Here is a 13,545-nt window from a genome sequence, read left to right as displayed (position 1 = left end):
GCGTTCGTAGGGACTCCGCTAGCCACTTAACAAGATGTCAGCCCATCCCCATTATGTGGAGATACTGTAATGTCAAGTGCGTTTTCGGTTCTTCCGACACACCGCCCCAGAGTGACCTCAATGTCCGGATGAGCGCTGCATTTAACAGAAATTGGCCCCTCGGCAAGTCAAACTCTTCAACAAGTGTGTTAAAGGGGAGTAGGTGCCCATCTTGATATAGGTCTCCCACTGACTGAAGCCCTGCATCCTCCCAAGTGGTCCATTCTGTCGCTGTGATCACTCGTTGTTGTCGCGGCATGCCCAATAGTGGGATAGAGGGCACGCAAGTGGTGGTTGTTTGGTGAGCTGCAAGACCCGTCGAAAACAGGCGTATGCTACGCTCTCTAGCTGCTGGGTTGGATTTGGGCATTCTGCACCATCGATAGGGTCTAACAAGAAAGAGATGCAGTCTAGCGCTTGTTTAAAAATAATGGCCACGCCAACCCCTTTCCCCTTCAATTGGTCTTTCCTCAGAATTTTATATCCCATGGGTATAGCCGAGTGTTAGAAATGAGGGGGCTCTGGTTGACCAATCAGGAAGTATATAAAAATAAGTTTTTATGTAGATTCAGCAGATTCAAATACAAGGCCCAGTAACGTTGAACTGATGGGGCCACAACTCTTGGAAATACGGTAAAGTCTCTTTGTTACGGAAAGTTCCTTAGGCGAGCACAAGGTAACTGTGGGCCTCAGCGCACTTCGTGCTGAGGCGGCGCCCGGGAAGCACACGGCAGATGACAGGGAAAACAGAACGTTGCGGACCCTGGATCCGATGCGAGCTCGCGGTCGAGTTCGTAAGTACAGTACCTTGTTTCTTGACGCGAAGGCGGGTGCGGGAATTAAAATAAACCTTGGGGAAAGATGTACCTTATTATTCCGAGTTCAGGCATACTAAACTCGATCTTCTACCATGTTCCCTGGGTCTGCTAGGATCATAGGGTGTAACAATCCCAGCCGCCCATACTGGCCTATGAGAACAGGGTAGCCTTACAGTAGTGAACAACAAGATGGCGGTCATTCACTACTAGGACATGCCACGCATCCAGGCTTGTTCTACCTTAGGCTTACAACGCACCCTGCCCGTGGGCCTACCAGAGGGGTGACTAACATGAAGTTAAGGGAAGGTTTAGGGACCGGCAAGTGTGGGCACTTGCCAGTCAGCATGTCAGTACCAGACTGCACGCAGGTTCTGCGATGGCAGACCTTAGACATATTTTACCGACCGCTTCTGTGGGTGGCACAACCAGTGCTGCAAGCCCACCAGCGGTGTTTGCATTTACATGCCCTGGCGCTCCTGGCGCACTTTACTGGGGTCTGACAGTAAACCAAACAATCCAATCATGGAATCCAACCAACATATACAATTTACCTAGGGAGCACTCGCACCGCGACCCTGGTTGGCAGTGGCACAGCGTGCTGAGCGGCCAACACCATAAAAACACATGAGGCACAGCGATGAAAAGAGGGAGGGAGACTCACGCCAAGGTGCCAGGTCTAACACCGAGGCAATAATGGGATTGGAGGTCTTGGATAACCATGTTTCTGTGAGGAATAAGAGATCCGGGCAGTCATCTAACAGGAGGTCATGGATTTGTGCCTCATGTTTTGCAGCGAGAGTGCGTTAAGTAGTATTGCTCTAAGATGCTTCGCATATTTATTTGTGCAGCTACCCCAGCGGATACAGGGGGAGGCCTGAGAAGTCTCATTTATGAACAGGGAAGGGTCCAATTGCAAGCAGGGCAATGAAAGTTGCCCAATTGTCTACATCAGCGACTACACACCGGCATGATAGGGGTACGTTTAGGTTAAAGATTTCATCACACTCGTAGTGAAAAGTAGGACGCATACCTGGGAGAGCAAAGGCATCACAGCCGGTGCCGGCCACCTCCAGGACGCTGACGGGCTTCGGGGACCTGTGTTCACTATAGCATGGATTAAATAGGCGGTACGCTGTCAAAACTAGACTGTGTAACTTCCAGGAAGAGCCGGGGTGGAAGTGATGCCTAAGGCCATTGCTTAATTTGAGTCGGTGCTTTCCGGTGCTGAGCACCGGCACTTAATTGGTTTCTGGTGCTCAGCACCAGCACCTAATTGTCAACACCACACTTAGGGCAGTCTGCCACAAGGTGGTGCTGCTCATGTAATTTAGAGATGAGTGGTATAACAGTTGTTTAAGAAAACAATGTACATTAAAACAAATTGCTAATACCTGCCTCCCCAGCTATTCCTTTCGCTTTGGGGACCTGGAATAATCTGAACTGTCGCATTTACATGTGAGAGACATGGTTAGTTGTTGTTTTGGCAACGGTGACAGGGGTGATGGGTGATGCAAGCTGCAGTGGCCTCCTGGTCAGAGCACTGGCGCTTAATATTTTACAAATTAAGCACTGCCTAAGGCACTACAGCTGTGGCGGAATGGGACAAGCGGCCAACCGGTAAGTGAAAATTACGAACACTTAAACAGTGTTGACTGGAGTCTCTCCTCCACGCCACGCAGATTACAATACAATCTGTGAAATCTCCGGAATCCCAGATCATGCCTTGCATAACCTGTTTCCTTATTACTACATCCAGTGCTTTAAATGGGCCGGTACTTACGGGTACTGAGTTCCGGCACTTCTCCTCTGCCAAGGAGAGTACCGGTACTCATGAAAGATAAGGTCACTGATGCTAGTGCTGCTGAGCTCGAGGGTATCAGAGCAGGGAAGATCTGTAGGGCATTGTGACGGCCAAAGCGCCTCCCTGCCTCTTACCTGAGCCACTGCTGAACCATTCAGCAGCTGCTGTTCGAAAGCCTCTCTTGTTCTGAGGCACACTGAATCTTAGCCTCACTAGTGCTGTTGATGGCTTCATTGCATTGGATGTATGACGTTACAACGCACACTTTTACAACGCATGCACTTACAACGCATTTTTTACAACGCATAATCCATTACAACGCATCACTTTAAGACGCAGGACACTACAACGCATTTTTAAAAAATACCTTTACAACGCATTACCATTACAACGCATACTACCTTTACAACGCATACCATTACAACGCATAATATTAAATTACATTTAAGGTAAGTATTAGATAGTATAGGGGTAAAAATTACTATTCTAACTCCAGGGGGTGCAACAGTAAGGTAAGTGTTGGATAGTGTAGGGGTAAAAATTACTATTCTAACTCCAGGGGGTGCAACAGTAGGGTAAGTGTTGGATAGTGTAGGGGTAAAAATTACTATTCTAACTCCAGGGGGTGCAACAGTAGGGTAAGTGTTGGATAGTGTAGGGGTAAAAATTACTATTCTAACTCCAGGGGGTGCATCAGTAGGGTAAGTGTTGGATAGTATAGGGGTAAAAATTACTATTCTAACTCCAGGGGGTGCATCAGTAGGGTAAGTGTTGGATAGTATAGGGGTAAAAATTACTATTCTAACTCCAGGGGGTGCATCAGTAGGGTAAGTGTTGGATAGTATAGGGGTAAAAATTACTATTCTAACTCCAGGGGGTGCATCAGTAGGGTAAGTGTTGGATAGTATAGGGGTAAAAATTACTATTCTAACTCCAGGGGGTGCATCAGTAGGGTAAGTGTTGGATAGTATAGGGGTAAAAATTACTATTCTAACTCCAGGGGGTGCATCAGTAGGGTAAGTGTTGGATAGTATAGGGGTAAAAATTACTATTCTAACTCCAGGGGGTGCATCAGTAGGGTAAGTGTTGGATAGTATAGGGGTAAAAATTACTATTCTAACTCCAGGGGGTGCATCAGTAGGGTAAGTGTTGGATAGTATAGGGGTAAAAATTACTATTCTAACTCCAGGTGGTGCATCAGTAGGGTAAGTGTTGGATAGTATAGGGGTAAAAATTACTATTCTAACTCCAGGGGGTGCAACATTAGGGTAAGTGTTGGATAGTGTAGGGGTAAAAATTACTATTCTAACTCCAGGGGGTGCAACATTAGGGTAAGTGTTGGATAGTGTAGGGGTAAAAATTACTATTCTAACTCCAGGGGGTGCATCAGTAGGGTAAGTGTTGGATAGTATAGTGTAATATTATGCGTTGTAATGGTATGCGTTGTAATGGTAGTATGCATTGTAATGGAATGCGTTGTAAAGGTAGTTTTTAAAAATGCGTTGCAGTGTCATGCGTTGTAATGTCATGCGTTGTAATGGATTATGCGTTGTAAAAAATGCGTTGTAATGGTAGTGCGTTGTAAAAGTTGCGTTGTAAAGGTTGTTCCCCCATTGCATTCATTTAAAAGCTCCTTCTGTTATGATTTAGGGCCTATTCCCAGCAGGTCTTCACACCACCCTCTATTAGCATATCCAGATGTTAATCTGCAGATATGCGAAGTTTGAAACAACCATCAACGGAAATGTAAGCGCAAAATGAAAACTAGATAGAAATGTCTATCACCATGTTTCGCCCCGCCTCCAGCGCCGCCTACTAGCCACTCCCCTAGCTTAATTTAATGAGTACCTGCACTTATTCTTACCCTTTTAAAGCACTGATTGCCACTCGCTTCCAGCTCATCCCCATAGCCTCAGACTGATCCTCAATCCCACACCATCCCCTCAAAGGCTCAGCCCTGATATCCCTCGTTGCTCCATTCCCCATCGTCAGTCCACGCTCCCCTCTTCCATCGCCTCATACAGCTCATCCCCATAGCCTCAGACTGATCCTCAATCCCACACCATCCCCTCAAAGGCTCAGCCCTGATATCCCTCCTTGCTCCATTCCACACCTTCAGTCCACTCTCCCCTCTTCCATCGCCTCATATTTACAGATGGAATAGACTAGGGACTGGATTGAGATCTCGGCGGACGGTTAGTTCATCACAACGGTGACGGATATCCCGTCGGCCGAAAGATAAATCCCACAGGATGTAATGGGATTTATATTTCGGCAGACGGGCTATCCGTTACCGTTGTGACAGAGTAACCTGGCCGCCGAGATCTCATCGGGTCCAGATAAAAATAGCAGACATTCTGTGGGTGCCTTTGTAGAAATATGTGTATATTCATGAGAGTTGGGTCATTTTTATGTGTGCAGCATGAGAGGTGTGCTCGTGTAAGTGCTGAGTGATGGTGATTAGTGTGAGTGAGTGCAGTGTGAGTGGTGTGAGTGTAGGATGAAAGGTTGCCAACGTGAGTGCAGGGCAAGCAAAATCAGTGCAAGGTGAGAGGAGGGCACATGAGAATCCTGGGTGAGAGGAGTGCACGCAGAGTGAGAGGAGTCAGCGCAGGGTGAATGGCGTGAGCAGTGTAACTGCAGGGTGAGGAGTGTGACGGCTGGGTGACCAGTGTGCCTGTATGAGTGCAGGGTGAGCTGCCGGAGTAACTGGTGAACGCATGGTGAGAGGTGTTAGTGCGGGGTAAGTGGTGTGTCCCTGTGCGTTCTGGCAGACCATTGTGCCTGTGCATGCAAAGTGACCTGAGTGAGTGATGTGTAAATGGAGTGCCCATGTGAGTGAAGGGTGGGAGGAGGGAGTGCAGGGAGAGTGGTATGAGTCCAGGGTGAGTGATGTGCCTGTTTGAGAGGTGTGAGTGCAAGGTGGGTGATGTGCCTATGTCAGTGACAGGAGTGTCTATGTGAGTGCATGGTGAGTGATGTGCCTGTGTGAGAGTAGGGTGACAGGAGTGTGTGCAAGAGGAGTGATGTGAGTGCAGGAGAGTGATGTGATCATTTCAGTTTGGGTGCAGGTGACAGTGCAGAGTGGGAGGAGTGAATCATTGGTGAGTGATGTGATTGTTTGTGATTGAGTGCAGAGTGAGCGGTGAGAGTGACAGTTGAGTAGAGTGTCATGTGAGGTCAGGGTGAGTTGTGTACTAATGTGAGTGCAGTGTAAGTGCAGGGGGAATTGAATGGCGTGAGTGCAGTATGATTGCTGTGAGTGCAGGGTGAGTGAGAAAGTTAAGGGTGTGCGGTGAAGATGATGGGTGAATTGTCTGAATGCAGGATTTATTCCCAGACACTCTGAGTAATTTGGCATGTTATGGATGCATTAGCCCCCGCGGCGAACGTGGCGCGGTTTGGCCTGAGCTCCAGGGGCCCCCCTCAGCACAGTACACTGACTGGGTCAGCACTATGCTGGAGCGGGGCCCCTGGCGGATGCACATCTGGGATGTCGTCCACGAGATAGAGAGGTGTGCCAAGTAGGGTGATAACACAGCACAGTTCAGAAGAATGTTTGAGTAGGTTGTTTGGGAGTAGAAGGCTAGAAATGGAAAACGGGCAGGTTTGATGATGAAAGTGTGTCAATGGGGCAGAGCTCCATGCATTAAGATTGAAGGATAGAAAGCCAGCTTCCTCGGGGCTGGGCCGGGTTGGTGTGGATTGGATACGATTATTTCTTCATGCACTTGGCGTCAATGCACAGAAAGGGGTGGTTTTGGGTGTACTGCCTGCCCAACAGCGCAGACCCGACAGGGGAGCTGCACTATGCTCCATGTTCATTGGTAACAAAACACACAAGATGATGGACGGAATGTTGCACATTGGCAAAACATTCACCCCCAGTCACAGATTTGGGTTTAATCCATCGTTATTTTGCTCACCACGCCACCCCAGTTCAGACATGGCCATATGCAAATCAGTCTGACCCTGTGCCTCATGGGAACAGTCCAGCCCAAACTGCCAAGCCATGTCTTCCCTGGACCGGAATCAAGCATCCTAGGACCGGTTTATTATTATTATTATTTAAAATCTTATATAGCGCGCAGCTACCCTTGGGCATCCCGGCGCTTCCCGACAAACATCCAATCCAAGATGGAGAACAGCAATGGCACGTTATCCAGGGAATAAAAAGGTTTTAAGACCTTTGCGGAAGCGCAGTGTGCAGGTCTCAGCGCGTAGTTTAAGCGGGAGCGAGTTCCAGAGCTTTGCTATATTAAAGGAGAATCTTCTTCCCCCAGTGCGGGCCTTTTTTACTCTAGGGACAAATAGGAGGTGTTGCCTCTCTGAGCGCAGCGTTCTGCTTGCTTTGTAAGCCGTGACAAGATTCTTTAGGATGAGGGGGCCTTTCCCTGAAAGGATTTTATGAGCCAAGCAAAGTGCCTTAAAAGTCACTCTCTCCCGCACGGGGAGCCAATGCAATGCCTTTAGTGCCGGCTTCGCAGATTGCATCCTCGGGATGTCCATGAGCAGCCTAGCCGCCGCGTTTTGGACCTGTTGCAGGATCTTGAAGGTAGATTCAGGGGCGCCCAAGAAAATAGCATTGCTATAGTCAAGTCGAGATGTTATGAGACCCTGAATCAGCAACTTCCTTGATGTTAACGGAAGAAGAGGGAAGATTTTCCGAGCCGACCTAAGTAAGGCATAACACACTCCTGCTGTTTTCTTGGCGTGGGTACGGAGTGACAGGTCCGGTTCTAACCAGACTCCAAGGCTCTTAATAGCTTCCTTGGGGGCAGGAGGTTCACCCATACAACCAGGCCAGCTAAGTGGGGGAAGGAGGGTAGATTTACTCCCCAGCAGCAGTAGTTCCGTCTTTGAGCCGTTTAGTTTGAGGGAGGACTCTCCCATCCAAGTGTGGACATCCACAAGACAGGACTTCAAAATGTCCGGGTTGTCGGCCAGATGGGACAAAGAAACGACTAGCTGCGTATCGTCAGCATAACTGACGATTTTGATGTTATAAGGGGAGACTACATCCTCCAGCGGGGCCATATAAACATTGAACAATGTAGGGCTCAACGAGGAGCCCTGTGGCACTCCACACTGGAGGGGGATTGATTTAGATCTCTCCGATCCATCCCAGACCTGGTACGTTCGATCCGATAGGAAAGAACTCAGCCACTGCAGAGCCATCCCAGACACCCCGACCTCAGCCAGCCGCTGTATCAGCAACTGATGGCTCACGGTGTCAAATGCTGCGCTGTGGTCCAGGAGGATCACTGCCACTGATCCTCCTGTGTCTAGGATCCGTCTGGCCTCATCCACGACCGCCACTAAAGCTGTGTCGGTGCCCTGACCCGGGCGAAATCCAGTTTGAGATGGCCGGAGAAGACCATTCAGCTCCAAAAAGGCAGACAGCTGCTTGTTGGCCAGTCGCTCAGCGACTTTGCCAAGGCCCGGCAGCAATGAAATAGGTCTAAAATTCGAAAGGACCGTATGATCCAAATTGGATTTTTTTAATAGAGCCCTAACAACTGCCATTTTCCAAGTGGGTGGGACCAGGCCCTGGGTGAAAGAGGCATTCATTAGATCAGTCACGGGGGCTGCAATGGCCGCTGTTGCCTGTTTAAGAAACTTCATAGGGACCGGGTCCATGGGGGAGCCACTTTTAATCAGCGATAGAGTTTTGATGACGTCGCTCACTAACACTGGGCCGAAGGTGTCCAGGCCGGGAGCGCTAGCTCTATCCTGAGTTCCCCCAGTTCGTTTGCCGTGGTCCTGCGATAACCTGGGCTGGGGAAGAGAGATTAGAATTTTCTCGATTTTCGTGTTAAAGAACTCCGCAAGTTCCGTGCTCTTTTGTTTATCATGCATGGCAACCGGCTCCGGAACTTTGAGCAGTTCTCTGAGCACTCTAAAACTTTCCCTGGAGGAGCTAGAGGCGGATTTAATCCGATCTTCAAAGAAAAGGGCTTTCGCAAGTCGTACAGCTGACTTGTAGCCCCTCATTGCAGCACGATATTCTTCTCTCCTATGATCGTCCCAGTTCTTCCTCCATAGCCTCTCCATCCTTTTACATCCTTTCCTAAGGGTGCGTAGTTCTACCGAATACCACGGAGCCGAGCCAACCCGTTTCTCCCTCTTTTGGACTCTCTTTTTCGGGATCAGAGTATCGAGGGAGGCGGATAGCCAGTTGTTAATGTTGGAGTCGGCCGTGACTGGATCCGACGCGCAAGGAGGGATCGTCTCTTCCAATTTCGAGGTCCACTTCTCCACCGACAGTCTGGACCAAGCTCGGTCCACCAAGAAAGCCTGTTTGGTACGTATCGGTAGTGGATCAATTAGCCAACAGGCTGGGACCAAAAAATGGTCTGACCAAGGGAGAGAGAGGGCGGGCTTTGCCGTGAGGCGAGGGATGTTCGAGAACATCGGATCGAGTAAATGTCCTTTTTCGTGAGTAGGCCCAGAATTGATTAGATTCAAGTCACACTCTTTTAAAACGCTCTGGAGATCCAGAGCTGTTTGGTCAGTGGGCTCGTTGAAGTGAAGATTCAAGTCGCCCAGCACCTTAAAATTGGCCGTTGATGTGGCCAGAGTCGTAACTGATTCAACTAGGGAGCTCACGAAATTGCCCACGACACCTGGGGGACGGTAGATCAGCAGGCCCGATATGGACACAGTCGGGGATATCCTGAGGGAAAAATGGCAGCTCTCACAATCCGAGAGTTGGCCATTCTGTGCCCTACAAACAAACAGACTCCTGTAAATAATGGCAAGGCCACCTCCTCGCCCTTCTGGTCTATCTACATGACAAATCAGGTAGCCTGGCGGAAGGGCCTCCACAATGTCTGCATCGGAACTAGGGGTCAACCACGTTTCCGTTAGCAGCAGAACGTCTAGGGCAGAGTCTTGGATAAGCAGATTGACTTCTGTCGCATGACGCGGGAGGGATCTGCAATTCAAAAGACCTATCGCCAGGTCATTTTTACCTGTAGGGGCCAAGGGATTTCTCCTTACCTCATTGACGAAAGAGGAGGAAGAGCGCCGCGAACGAAGTTCCTCGCTGTTAGGCAATGCATACCGAAGAGCCATAAGTTCTGTGCGATCGTAGGAACGAATCGCATCCTTAGGTTTCGCCATAGTATCCTGCCCTGTGCCCGTCTGGGCCCGGACGGGCACAGACGGGCTGGACTCTGGCGTGACTCCGGCGCTGAGACGGCGCTTCCGCTGCGCGTCACCGCTGCGCGTTGTCATAGCAGCTTTAAGTAGGGGCCCCGCCTCCTGTGTCTCCAACTAGAGCACACACGGAAGTGGCGCCTCTCCAGAGTCCTCTACACTACCCCCAAGATGGCGGTTTCGGGGTTTCACCCCTCTTCAGCCAGGATAGCTTGAATCCAGTGGCTCAGTGAGCACGGGACCCACGTCTGAGCATACCCATGTTCAGTGGTGTCAACGATACTCTAGGGTCATTGTGATCCTCTGTGAAATACCCCAAAAATGGCAGCCTGCAAAGTGTGTGAAGTAAATGTGCACTCTGTTATTGGCACACATGCTGTTGAAGTGCTGTTTATCACAGCCTGGAAAGAAGTGGAAAGGTGAGAAGCAGCACACTGGTTCATAAATCTGTGGTTGCCGGCCAGGGTGTGCATGCCTTTTTCTGAAGGAATACAAGCCGAAGCCTGCTATTGTGGAAAAGCAATAATATTTAGAGATGTCAATTATAAATCTATAACTTAATGTGCAGACACACAAAACTCCAGCATTGTCATTATCATAAAGAAGGAACCCTCTAGGAATATTATTATAATATTGCATTGACATGTTATTAATTGTCACTACATGCCGTTCAAAACATTCCTCACTGGCTCTCAAGGTGTCACCTTTCAGATACATGTAATGAATAAATATCTATTTTGTGCTAAGTATAGAAATGAATTTGATTTATGATTATTGTATATATTGGCTTCAGTTACATTCTTGAGAAAGGTTTTTTTTATCTGTGCAACCCATGTTGGCTGTATGTAGAGTGGTGCTATGAAAAGAAAACAATAGGGAATGGGATCAAATTGAATTAAAAGAATTGTTATATTGAAGATAATAAAACTGAAAATTGTTAAGCATTGAAGCAGGCCTCTGTAGTGTTGCGCTCTAGTGTTTCCGTGGTCACGTGACGGAAGACACTAGCATCGCGGGGCTGGATTTCGAGAAGGTAGCCAGCCCTAGCCAGAGAGCTGGAGCTTCTCCCCGGCGCTCTCTATTAATTAAATATATACTTAAAAAGTATAACGTGTCTGTCTCGTTTATAACCCCAAACGCCTCTCCACAAATTGGCGACGAGGCTTGGGAGACACGTTCACAGCCTGGCCACGACGCGGCAATCGAACACATGCAGCGGCGAGGCATCGAGAGAGAGCGTGGCAGGGGAGCCGCGGGAGCCGGCACATGGACGCGGTAAGCAGCGCGGCAGGGGATAAGTGGAGTGCCACACCAGCAGCAGGCAAAGCAGCTGTGCGGCCTCACACCCTTGCCAGAGGGAGCGGCAGAACTGTGAGTAAGCGGTGCCCCTCCCCCGCAGTGGAAGCGTTGGAGCCAGAAGCGGGGGGTGCGTGCACCAGCATCCACGCGGAGGGTGCAGTGGAGACCAGGAGCAGGGCACAGCGACCCCTCCCACAAGAGCAGGAAGGGTGCTACAACAAGGGCCAGATCACAGGGTCCCACAACAGCCACACAGCAGACCCCGGTCCCAGGGAGCAGCAGCTAGTGGAGGGTGCCACCGCTGACAGGGAGACACATCTAGTCTCCAACTCTAGGGGCGTGGACTGTACCCAAAGCCACCGCCCAGCCAGTCTCGAGCACCGGGTCCCCCAATGACGAGGGCATAGGCTGCAAGGAGAGGGTGAGAGCTACTCAGCACCAGTGGGCACCACAGACCAGGACAAGGCGAGAGCAGACCAGCCTGCCACGGGGGGAGCAAGTAGCCAGGAGGCACCATCCTATACCCCGTTCAATGGCCAGGAAGGAGGCAGACCCACATTGGAGGTTGGGGAGACCAGAAGCAGCTACGCCAGGCACCCACGGACCGGTGGGGGAAAGGCACGCTGAACGACAAGTGGACAACCATCCTGGCGCACCAGGTTCAAGGCAACGTGGCTGAAGACCTCGAGGCCCAGGTAGACGCGGCGGATCCGCAAGACCAAAGTGCGCCAGGGAGCCCTCCACACAGAGCAGACGACGGCCCATCCAGACAGCAAGCCGCCATGTGTGCCCAAACCTTCTCCCTCACAAACCTTGTCCCCTTCCTACCGAAACCGGGGGAATAGGCCATGAAATGGGAGGATTGGAAGGAATACTTCCTGAACTATTGGTCAGCTCTGGAAGACGAAGGCGGTGAAGTTTTTCTGAGCAAGCGGAAAAAGAAGATCCTTTTGCACAACTTGTGTCCGGAAGGCATCAGAGTGTACATGAACTTGGTAAAGAAGACCAGGGCTCAAGAGGACGATGATGTGTTTCAACATGCCATTGAGGACTTGGACAGCCATTATCAGTCAGTGGTGTGCATTGCAATAGACCGCTTCAACTTCTTTCAACGGAAACAGAACATGGGGGAATCAGTGGATGACTACGTGGCGGCGTTGAAGAGACTAGCGATCACCTGCAAATTCGGAGTCCTCCACGATGACTTCATCAGAGATCAAATCATCATGCGCACGGTGAATACATCCATACAGGAGAAGTTGTGGGTCAGCGGAGAAGCGCCCCTCAAAGAAATAGTGGCCATGGTTAAAAAAACGGAACTCTCAAAACGGTGCATGGAAGCCGCAAAGAAAGAAAATGCCAGCAAAGCCATGGTGGGAAAAGTATCGGATGCCACCCCTCAAGAGCGCAAGCAGCCATTCACGGGAAGCTCAAGACAGTCCAAAAGGTATGCTTCCAAGACACCTACGAACCGGAAACCCCAAGGGGAAGACAAGAACTCTTGCTACAGGTGTGGCAGTCAAGCACACGCCGCCAACGACAAACCTTGTCCCGCCTTCAGAGCCAAATGCCTATACTGCGGTATCATGGGACACTTCGAGAAGGTCTGCAGGTGCAAACCCAAGAAACCGAGTGTCAAATACGTGGCCCAAGACTCAGAGACTGAAGAAGGAGGGGCGAAGACGACGACGAAAGTGTCCTGTGCATAGACGACCAGGTCTTAGACATAGACTGTTCACGCACGCGGAAGCCGCTGTGCGAAATTTCAATAGGGGGAGTCCAAGTAGCAATGGTGGCCGACTCGGGTTCCCCATACACCATCATATGACGCAGCATCTGGGACAGAGACCTCGCGCAAACCATAGGCACACACCTCCTGGCCCTGGACATCCGCCCAGTCACTTTCACAGGGGAGCCCATCCCCATGGTGGTGTACCGTCCCCTCCAATTTGAATTCAAAGGCCACACGGAGGAAGGAAAACTCTATGTAGCAGAGAAAGGACCCTCAGTCTTAGGATGGGTGTACCAGGGAGAACTTGGAATCCAACTGAACCCGGGAGGCACAACGCAAGTCCTGGTGACGTCCCCAGCGCAAGCATATGAGGCAGACAAATGGAAGGCGGAGTTCCCGACGGTATTCGGAGGCACCATCGGCAAGTTGACGAAGTTCACTCATAAGATCTGCCTCAAGGAAGGAGCGAAACCAGTGAGCCACAAAGTACAGAATATTCCATTTCAGAGCAGGGAAGCGGTACAGCAAGAGTTACAACGCTTAGAAGATAATGGAATTATTGAACCGATCGAGAGCGCAGAATGGCTGGTGCCCCTGGTCGTAGCCAGGAAACCCAATGGCAAGGTACGCCTCTGCACCGACTTGCGGGAGCTCAACAAAAACATCTTAGTGGATAAATTCCCATTGCCCAGGAT

Source organism: Triturus cristatus, chromosome 10 (genome assembly GCF_964204655.1).
Source record: "Triturus cristatus chromosome 10, aTriCri1.1, whole genome shotgun sequence".
NCBI classification, from domain to species: Eukaryota; Metazoa; Chordata; class Amphibia; order Caudata; family Salamandridae; genus Triturus; species Triturus cristatus.
This window is presented reverse-complemented; position numbering follows the sequence as displayed.